The following is an 11,171-nucleotide window of genomic DNA, read 5'->3' as shown; positions in this document are numbered from 1 at the left end:
TCCCAATCTGTGGTATTTTGTTATGACATCTATAGAAAACTAATACATTATGCAAAATAAATAGGAATATTTTAAATCTGTGATACAAGTCAAAGACATTGGTTATTTTGGTCAACATTACTGCCTGAATAGATTGAAGATACACAATTCAACTGACTCATTCTTACGATAAAATAAAAGTCCAATCTGAAGATCTTTGTACCTCGGAGTTCTTAACCTGGGGTCCACAGACCACAAAAGCCTCTTGATATTTGTGACAGGCCACATTCTGTGGGCTTTGCATGAAAGAAGTCTGTCATCCCAAAAGGTAAGAACCACTTAAATCTTAGAATACTGTTTCTATCTGATGAATCAGTAGGCAATAGAGATTTTTCCCTGATGGAAATAAAATTTAATGTTGTGTATTAATAAATTTAAATGAGCAATTAGATTCTTATCAACTGAACAATCTGGCAGGTTCACAGTGATGTTTGAAGAAAGTTATGAGACTTGAAAATTTTGTCAGAAAACCAAATTAACCATTTTTTTGTTTCTGGTAAGCAAATGTTTCTAAGATAGCTTACTGGGCTATAGCTTCCAACCTTATAAGGATCACATAAATTCTGAAGAATTCGCAATATGGTAGATCTAAGGAAAAACATCTGCAAATTTGGCAAATCTTTTTCTATGCTGAGAAGAGCCTGAGATTAAACTTCTAATCAAGGCCAAGTACTGTGTTTTGGTCAGTAATACCTTGGGATAATTCCTAGAAGGTCACAGTTCTTTCTTGATATCATTTGAAAAAGTTTAAGAAACTCTTCTAAATAGAGCTGACATCTCCTTCCCAACTAACACTTGATGGATTTGTCAACTGTGAATTTTACTAAGTTCTTTTACTACCATCTCTTGGATGCATCAAACTCAGTACTAGAGATTGGGTGGGAGAATCAAAAGCACTGAAATGTAAAGTATCTGTAATGCTGTTTTGAGGCCTGAGTATCTGCTATCAGACATATCCTGCCTAGTAAAGCATAGATAGAAGGACATCTTCCACTCTCTGCCTACCACTTACTCAAGAATCTATTCTTACTTTTTTTTTTATTTTTTAGAAACTTAGTGTAGCTGTGCACAAAGGGCAACAGGAGCAGATTGCAGCCAGCAGTTTTGGCGTCCAGCATAGAGACATTAGCTAATTACTGATCCGCTCTTAGACAGTGAGGGAAACCCAGCTCCAAAGCTGGTACATTTTCTGCAGCATCAAGTGTTTCCCTTCCTTACCCATCTACTTCTTGCTCTGGCAGGTCTCTATGTCTATATTTAAAAGACCCTCCAGAAAGTAGTATCATCAATCCTCAGATCTTATATAAGTAAATCAAAGAGTGTTCTTCTGATGTGGCAAATTAAGCATAGGCAGAAAGTTAAAATGCTCACAGCTCTGTATAAACAGACAATTGAAATAACACATTTATAGAGATGAGAAAAACCACATCGACTTATAAAATCCAAGCAAATAGATTCATATTTTGATTGTGTAAACCAAATAATCAACACCTTCCCATACCCATTTGAACCCATAGTATGTGCTTAATAAATATATTTAATTAATAACTATTAGGTGGTTAATTAATTCAAGATGGTATGACATTTTTATGATCTCTATAACAAATTACAATAAATTTAATGGTTTAAAGGAATTTATTCTCTTGTAGTTCTTGAGGACAGATGTCCAAAAATCTGTTTTCTTGGGCCAAATTCAAGGTTGCAACAGAACTGTGCCCCCTCCAGAGGCTACAGAAGAATCTGTCTGTTTCTTTGCCATTTCCAGCTTCTAGAGCTGCATTTTTTGCATTCATTGACTTGTGTCCTCTTCCTCCATGGTCAAAGCCATCAACATAGCATCCTGCTTCAGTTTTCACATTGCCTTCTACTCATTTCTGTAGTCAAATCTCCCTCTGCCTCTCTCTCCTACTGACATGTGTGACTACATTTAAGGATAATCTCTCTCAAGATCCTCAATTTAATCACATCAACAAAGTTCCTTCTGCCATATAAAATAACTTCACAGGTCTCAGGGATTAGACCCTATCTGGGTATTTGGTGGAGACCTTTTCAGCCCATTCTAGACATTCATGCAGAACCTTTCTTTATTAAGGTATACTGGAGAATTGAAGCAGTAACCAGATATTGTAAGCAAGAGTCTATGTTATTAAGGGTATGGGAATAGTATGTATGTATGTATGTATGTACATATGTATTTATTTTGAGACAGAGTCTCTTTATGTCGCCCTTAGTAGAGTGCCATGGCATCACAGCTCATAGCAACCTCCAACTCTTGGGCTTAAGCGATTCTCTTGCCATAGCATCCCGAGTAGCTGGGACTACAGGTTCTCACCACAATACCTGGCTATTTTTTTGTTGTTGTAGTTGTCATTGTTGTTTAGCTGGCCTGGGCCAGGTTCAAACCCTCCAGCCTCAGTGCATGTGGCTGGTGCCATAACCAATGGGCTACGGGTGCCGAGCTGGAACAATATTTACTGAATGCTTTCTCCTTGCCAGATATAGCTCAAAAATGTTTCAACAAATTATATAGGTTAATAGCAACAATAACAAAAATTATTGTTGTTGCTATTCTCATTTGTTATTACCATTTACGGATGGAGAAACTGAGGAATACAAATTGAGATTATTAAATTAACCCAAGCTCTTATTATTAGCTCTCTAAATTATCCAGATTTTTTATATAAATTAATTTCTTAAAAGGTCATTTTATACTCCCCATCTGGTTATTCCAGCATATCATACAATTTAGACCTGAAACAACAATGTATTTTTGGCATCAAAGTTATTTTCAGACAAAGTTTAAAGTCTATGCTTTGATATTCTTACTTGGGATAGCTTCTAAATAATAAAACTACCAATCTCTCATTCTTCTACCAGCAACGATAGTCTTAATTTTAATTTTTGAGCACCTTTCTTTTCTCCAAAGATCACAAAGTTCAGGATAGGTTTACACAGTAATAAAAAGCAATTTCTCTCACCAAATAGGCTTGAGATAAACAGAAGGATTTAGCAGTCCTTCCCATGTGCTAAGTTTCTGTTGTTACTCAATAATTGCCTGTTTTCATTTGAAAGTATTCTCAGAGTCCCACTGTGGTGGTTCACACCTGTAATGCTAGTAATCCTAGCACTCGGGAGGCCGAGGTGGGTGGAATGCTTCAGCTCAAGAGTCCAAGACCAGCCTGAGTTAAGAGCAAGACCAATCTCTACTAAAAATAGAAAAAATCAGAATAACCAGGTGTTGTGGGGGTATGTGTAGTTCCAGGAAGCTGAGGCAGGAGGATGGCTTGAGCCCAGGATTTTGAGGTTGCTGTCAGCCAGCCTGACTCCACGGCACTTTATCCATCGAGACAGAGTAAGACTTTGTCTCTTAATTAACTAATTAATTTTTAAGGGTGAAAGTATTCTCTGAATGTTTTCCTCATCACTTTTAAAACTTGTATTTACCCTTGCATTCACTGTCTAGTCTTACAGATGGAAATCTTTTTTCTTTATCCTTACAGGTCACCCACATACTTGTTTTTCATTGCCACAGGAGAAGGGAGAATGAACACAACCAGCTGCATTAATATATTTTTATACACTTTCATTAATTTGTGGAGCTTTCTCTAAGCCTCAGTTTAGTTTAGTTTCTCTAAACCTCAAAGAAATTACTGTTGGTGATTTATTTCTCTCAATCCCCAAAATATAAATATACCATGGTAATATTATACATAAAGAAGACAATTAAAAAACAACATCTAAATAAATGGTGATTGATTGGATGTAGTGATTGGTCAATTCATGTCCAGATGAACCCAATAGAGAAAGGTTAATTTTATTTTTAATAATGAAAAATACTGAGAACAAATGATATGGAGAGCAAGCACTGTATAGTCAATGGAGCCATGAAGTTTAAAAATTGATACAATGGGAGAAACCCATATGATAATTAAAGAACCAAGACTGACACTGTACTTTAGCTTTATTTTAGCTTACAGGACAGCTGGAGAATTACAAATACACACATACACAGAGAGAGAGGAAAAATCTGAAAGCAATGTTCTTATTACTCTATGTTTAGGGTAATATGAATAGCTTTTTAATTAAAAAGTCATTGAAGAAAAAAAAATTATCAAAGAAGGAACATCTGAAATAGAACAGGAAGCAGGTTCCTCAAGTGACTTAGCAGTTTTCAGTAGCGTCAACTGTTGCAGTGAAAACAAAGATTTCTAATCTGAGAACTTGGCAGGTGAATGAATAACAGATTTCCCAATATCACATTTTGATTTTTGAGAAATACATGGATTTGTGATTTTTGTCTTTTGCTTGCTCTCCATTCAGTCACAAATTTTATTACCTGCTTGGGATGATGATTACAAATATTCTCAATTAAAATAATTCTTGGTTCTCTGTTGATTGAACAATTTCCTAGATCTTTTCTGGATCTGTAAGGTAGTTTAAGTCTGCCAATGTCAATACATCCTTAATATGCTAATATGAAGATATGCATAGGCCTGTGATGTTTACAGTTAAAACGGAAGAGAGGACCTAATTAAGAGGTTGAGGTATTTAGTGTTGGAGTATCTTTTTGAACATTATTGATTTCTGTCACCTTATTAATTTCTCTCTCAACTTTTTGATTTTATTGACTGCCAATGTTGGGAAGGTGCAGAGTTGTTTGAGATATTTTTATGCCCTCTAGTACACCCTCTTAGGTTTCCTTCAGTGCAACGAATGTTGTATTAATGAGGGCTGTTGTCAACACTATGCCAGCAAAACTGCCAATTAAGACAAGAAAAGGCACTCCTGGAGATTTTTAAAAACATAAATTAGCTGGGTAATTGGCCTATATAAAAATACATTTTAAAATATAAATTTCTCACTAATAAAATGCTTTGGAAGAGACTAGATTCCACCAAAACATTTTGTTCTTCCTCATCATCTCCACAGCAGCCTTGCAAATATTCACTTGTTCACTTGGCCACTGTACGTAATGATATAGGCCTTGGGAGAAATAAAGACTATAAATTTACTGTCCACGTATGTGCATCCTGAGGTGAGGGCAGGTAGGGAAAATAACAGGCAAATCAATTTTTGGAAATTATTTGAAAGGCTGCTATAAACACACTTTGCAGAATGAAAACAGATGGTCTTTAGGATCTGCATTATATTGACAGGGAAATTATAACCCAGAACACTAAGAGTATTTTTTACTATGATGGCAGAGGGACACAAGCCAACATCTCAGAGAATATGGTACTTTGCCCTGACAAAGTAAATTGTGAAAATGCCAGATTTCCACAATATTACATCTTGCAGAATAAAATCATCTAAGTTAGTAAATGCTTTTGGTTGTCTTTCTTCAGTGGGTCAGAGTCCATTACTTATACATTATCTTTTAAATCACAGTATGTTTGTTGTGAAGTATTGTATGCCTACAACTCACTTTCAAACATCAGTTTGGTTGCCCTTACTTACTGGCATAAATTTAAAAATCATTAGTAAAGTTTTTTCATGACACATATGGTTGGAATAATCTTAATTTTTAGGGATGGTATACAAATAACCACACCCTTTGGTTATGGTTATTTAATATTAAGCCAATTTGGTATGCATTTTTTGCTTCCATAAACTGGGTAATCCTCTGAAAAATTCTTACACTGCTGTGAACTTGATTTAAGCAAGTCACCTTTTCTCCTTATCTTCAAAAGAAAAAAAAATACTTCTCTAAAACTACCATTTTTCCTTAGAGATCATTTAAACCTTTTATCCTTTATTGTCTCAGACAAAGCATAAGAGTCCTAATGTTTCTACATCAGTGAAGAATGTTCACATAATTTAAAATACTTCTTTCTTTCACATTACTCAACTTTTTTCACCCATCCACCTGCCTACCCATATTCATCCAACATTAAGCGCCTAGTATGATTGGCATTAAGACTAAGAAGATAGTAATCTATAATCTCTTGCTTTAAGAAATGTATATTGGCTTGGCGCCTGTGGCTCAAGCGGCTAAGGCGCCAGCCACATACACCTAAGGTGGCAGGTTCAAATCCCAGCCCGGGCCCACCAAACAACAATGATGGTTGCAACCAAAAAATGGCCAGGCGTTGTGGTGGGCGCCTGTAGTCCCAGCTACTTGGGAGGCAGAGACATGAGACTCGCTTGAGCCCAGGAGTTGGAGGTTGCTGTGAGTGTAATGCCATGGCACTCTACCCAGGGGGATAGCTTGAGGCTCCGTCTCACACACACACAAAAAAGAAATGTATATTATTCAAGGTTCTAGCAGGTAACTAACAGAAAACTTAGTGAAAGAACCATATAGAGAGGTAGAGGTGACAGATCCGGAAGGGACATTGAGGTATCCAAGGATGGGCATCTTTAGAGAGTCAGCCATCCCTAGTCCTGACAGGGAAAGGGGAGGAGATGGTTTTATCAGTACTCCATTGGGGCTGGAGCTGTGGAAGTGAGGCCATGAGGTAGACTTATTAATAAAGAGTACAACCACTGCCAGAAACAACAGCGTGAAGTTCAGAAAGAAAGCACCAAAATAAATATTCCCACTTCTTTTTCCTTTCCCATTCTCCTGCCTGGAGCTCCCACCGGCAAAACACAACAGAAAGCCAGAAGGCAGGGGCCCAAGTGACAAAGTCCAGATGGGATCCACAGCCAGCAGGGTAAAAAAGGAAGATTACTGACTGATAAAAGTCAGTCTCTAGGGCAGTCCCCAACGATCTCTGCCTCCTGATATTCACCCAGGGTAATATTCTTCCCTTGAGGGTAAACTGTATATACGCACACACTTCAAATGACTAGAATATGGCAAACGTGTTGGAATATCACTTCTGAGATAAGGTTTTATCTTTGCTTCCATCCTGGGCTTTCATCTTGGATAATCTCTTGCTCACTCTTAGGGAGCTGGTATGCTATGAGCTGCCCTATGGACAGTCCCACATGGCAAGAATACAAGAGGTCTCCAGACTGGCAAGGAAATGAGGCCCTCAGTCCAATATTGAGTGAGGAAATGACCCCTGTTGATGTCTACATGAGTGAGCTCGTAGGTATATCCTTCATCAGTCAAGTCTATGAATGAGGCTTCTGCCCTGTGAGAGAACATGAGCCAGAGGACCTCACTCAACCACATTTGGATTTCTGACCACAGAAATAAAGGATTGTTGTTTTAAGTTACTACATTTGGGGGTAATTTGTTATGTAGTAAGAAATAACTAATGTAAGAAATGAACACAGAGTAAATATCCCAGTTCACTCTTTTTGCTTCATAGCATTCATTTTTCCCCTTCAATCGGCTGAAGAAATTCTTGCTTCACACAAGATGTGGCACTCAGTCTCATTAGCTACTCTATAGTCCTGGAGTAATTTCAGTTCATTCATGCTCCTTCTTGATACTTAAATTATAATATTGATCTCCTCTCAGAACTTTTTATATCAGTAGCAAAGAAAGTGGGAAAAAGAAAACAAATTAAAAAATATGTTTCTATCATCTCTGATTCTGTAACTGCTCATGAGACCTAAACTTTATTCATCATTTCCTTTTTCCTGTTTTGTGGGTTGGGGTTCTTTACTAGGTATAGTGACCCAAAACTTTATTTTCACAATTTAAAATTCTTAGTGGTGCTATCTTTATTGAGTTTCCATAGTTTCTCATTGGCCATTTTTAGGAAAGAGTAAGAGGTTCCTCAGTGAAACCACTGTATTTCACCGCATATTTCCCTTAGCCCCTGCTGTATAACAGTAACCCAATTCCCCTCCCCCCTCTTAATTGGTTCCAACTACCTTGGCCAGTAGAGTAACTCCCTTCTCTTCCTGTTGGTTTTATAGCATGAAGAACCCAGACTACTGAAGGATGGTCTCAGCTTCTAATTCAATAGAACAATGACTGTTTCCTGGCAGAAACTGTCCTCCCTTAAGAATTAGGACTTCTAAACCTTCTCAAACCCTTAAGTAAAACATGAGGTATAACAGTGAGAGAGATATCTCCCACCACCACTCTTTGGTTCCTGAAAGCTCTACATTCTGTCTACAAGGCAGATGGCAATATACATCTACTGCTGGTATAAGGCACATAATGCACTTTATAGAATAGCAACCTAAACTAGCCAGCTGTTGTTTCTAAGATGGTGACTTGGTTGATAAAAATATCAACCAAGACCCCATAGAGTGGGTCTGTGGGCTTATCTGAGCCACTGTCAGGTATACCGAAGTCAAAACCTTGTCTATCCCCTGACTTCTGTAAGTCCATACTCTGACCATTGGATCTTGATGGTGCTTTGTGTTCTAAGGATCACCATTATGTCAGAGTCAGGACTGGGTATTTTGTTTCACTAGTAAAAATCATCCTGATAAGTGATCATAAGCTCATCTAGAAATGCAATGGAGGGCACATATTCTTCTTTGAAGGGATCTGGCCTACTCCATAATTAAAGTCTATAAATTGGCTTAAGTCTGAGAACTGAAGCTAAGAATTCTCAATATGACCAATTCTCAATTTAGTTGATTTCTGCCCACCAGAAGTAAGGCATTTTTATTTTATATGAGTGAAGAGATACCTTATTAGGTTGCCCATCTATTTAACTCCTAAAGACCTTATGATCAATTAACCTCTGGCATTTGTTCATTATGGTCAAAACACTCCAATTACCACTCTATAACCTGTATCTTATTAGGATAATTGGGCCCAGATTTTCTCTGATACTTTGCCTCTAATACTTTGGGATCCCATCTTTTTCATTCAAATCAGTAAGTTCATTTTCATGATCCTATCTCCTATGTCCATAATCAGCTATTATGGACAGTCACCACAGAGGTTTTCAAGGACACTGCTGTTTCCCTCATCAGTGCATTTTATTATGTTTTGATGAAAGATGTGTCCCCTAGACCATCCTGGATTAAAAGGAGAAGATAGTGGAGCAAATTGTACATTTTAGATCTATACCCATTTCTCTTTATTTATTTATTTATTTATTTATTTTTATTATTAAATCATAACAGTGTACATTAATACTATCATGGGGTACAGCGTACTGTTTCTGCATACAATTTGAAGTACTTTCATCCAACTGGTTAACATAGCCTTCATGTCTTTTTCTTAGTTATTTTGTTAAGACATTTATATTCTACATTTAGAGAGCCATCTCCTTGTCTATGTTATTTCAGGGAAGTTCTATAATCTCAATCTCATGGACAACTATTGAGTCTAGGCTTCTACTGTCCCAGATAACTGTCAGCTCATTCCCAACTGTGCTAGCTAAAATACTAAATCAAATCTTAGTAGAAGCCATATATACACATTTTATACATTCCCATGGTTTTCAAACTTGAACATGCATCGGAATCACTAGGAGTTGTTAGAACAGATTTCTGGGCTCAATTCTCCCTAATTTCTTATTCATCAGTCTGGGATAAAGCTTGAGAATTTACATTTTTAATAAGTTCTCAGGGAATCTGATATTGACTGGTCCAATAACCAGACTTTAAGGACCACTGGCCTAATTTAATCTTACAGTCCCTTCTCATCTCTTTAGAATCCCAACTAATTCATGCCAGCCAGATTCTCACCTAAATGAATTGGCAAAATGACTGCCTCCTAGATAAGAACTCCAAATTTTCCCTCAGGGTTATTCTGGGATTTAATTCTCATTATGGCTCTGGAGGCAGTGAGGAGTGGCATTGAAAAGTGGCTGTGGGTTGTGGGAAGTTGCCTTGCAGATAACAGACAACTCCTTGAGAGACAACTGCTCCAGGTGACATTATTAAAAAATGTTTATCCAAGCAAAGACTGGTTTCTCCTGACAGTGAAAGAAAGTTGCTTCCACTTCCAAGGCACGTTTAAGGGAATTTGGGGGTCTAATTTGTTAGCTTCACCTATGCCTGCCAATATCTCCATCCCAAATTTTAGTGTTTTACTTTTCCCCAGCAAATGCCCCTACCTTAACATAAGAAATGTATATTCTAGTCATGGATCCTAAGTTAATAAGTCCTGCTTAAAATTTCCATAAAAACTTCCTGATCTTCCTTTCGTGTTTAAGAGTCCAAATACCAAGTTTTTCTTGCCCTGTTATAAACTTTAAAACACAGACAGGGTCAGCCCACCTCACAATCTTTGTAATCATCATCACTGCCATTATGAGCAAGTGCCACAGCCATGTCATCTCCTAAAATCATACATCATCTGACACCCTACCCAATACCAAGACCAGTGATAATTTGAGTCACTATGTTGTAATTGCAGGCCCTGAATTACATGTGTGACTCACTTACTTCACTTAATTATGTCTCCAACAAACTTGTTCAAATCTGTCAACTTATTTTTTGAATACCAATGTGATCTCTCTACAATTGTTTCCCCAATTACTTTACTTCTTGATGTTTTCTTCACAGGAGTTCAAAATGTGGTTTCTTAAGTAGTAATATAAATAGCTAATAGGCTCTCACAACAGTATTCAGTGACAAGACAAATGTGAAGTAAAATAATTTCCAAAAAACCCCAAGAAATACAGCCAAATCTTCCAGAGTAGTTACGTTAGTTTTAATGTCTATGCCATTCATTCTCTCACCCAACAAATACCTTTGAGCACTTCCTATGCACAAGGCAGACAAACAGGAACTGAAGGAATAACAATAAAGAGGTTTGTAGCTTATTCTGTTTGCCCTGTCAAGACCTATCCTTCATCCTGGGCCTTGCTTTCTGCTTCAAGTGGCTGATCTCTGTGAGCTGCATCAACAGTTCCTTACCCTCTGACTTTCTATGGTATTCATCCAGTGGGAAGCACTGGCAGGAGACAGAAGGGCAGATGGAGATGAGATGAGAGTATTTCTTCCCCTGTGATTTCCCTTTCTTGGTACACTATTGTGGTAGTGGCCGGATCCCTCTTTTAATACTGTTTCTATTGAGTGACTCCATCTTTCATTACCATGGCCTCCAAAAAAAGTTCAATGACCCATTTTCTCCCCTTGCTATTGGAAAGCAAGACTATGGATGCTATTGTTTCCCTGGTGTTAAGAGTTCCTGGACTGAAACTGGACCCACACCTTTCACCATTAAGTAAGTTAGACTCTCACTGGATTAAAGATTTAAACTTAAGACATGAAACCATGAAAATACTAGAAGAAAGTGTAGGGAAAACACTTGAAGA

Source organism: Otolemur garnettii, unplaced genomic scaffold, assembly GCF_000181295.1.
Source record: "Otolemur garnettii isolate 467f Iridium unplaced genomic scaffold, OtoGar3 scaffold00050, whole genome shotgun sequence".
NCBI lineage: Eukaryota > Metazoa > Chordata > Mammalia > Primates > Galagidae > Otolemur > Otolemur garnettii.
Note: the sequence above shows the minus strand (reverse complement) of the source record.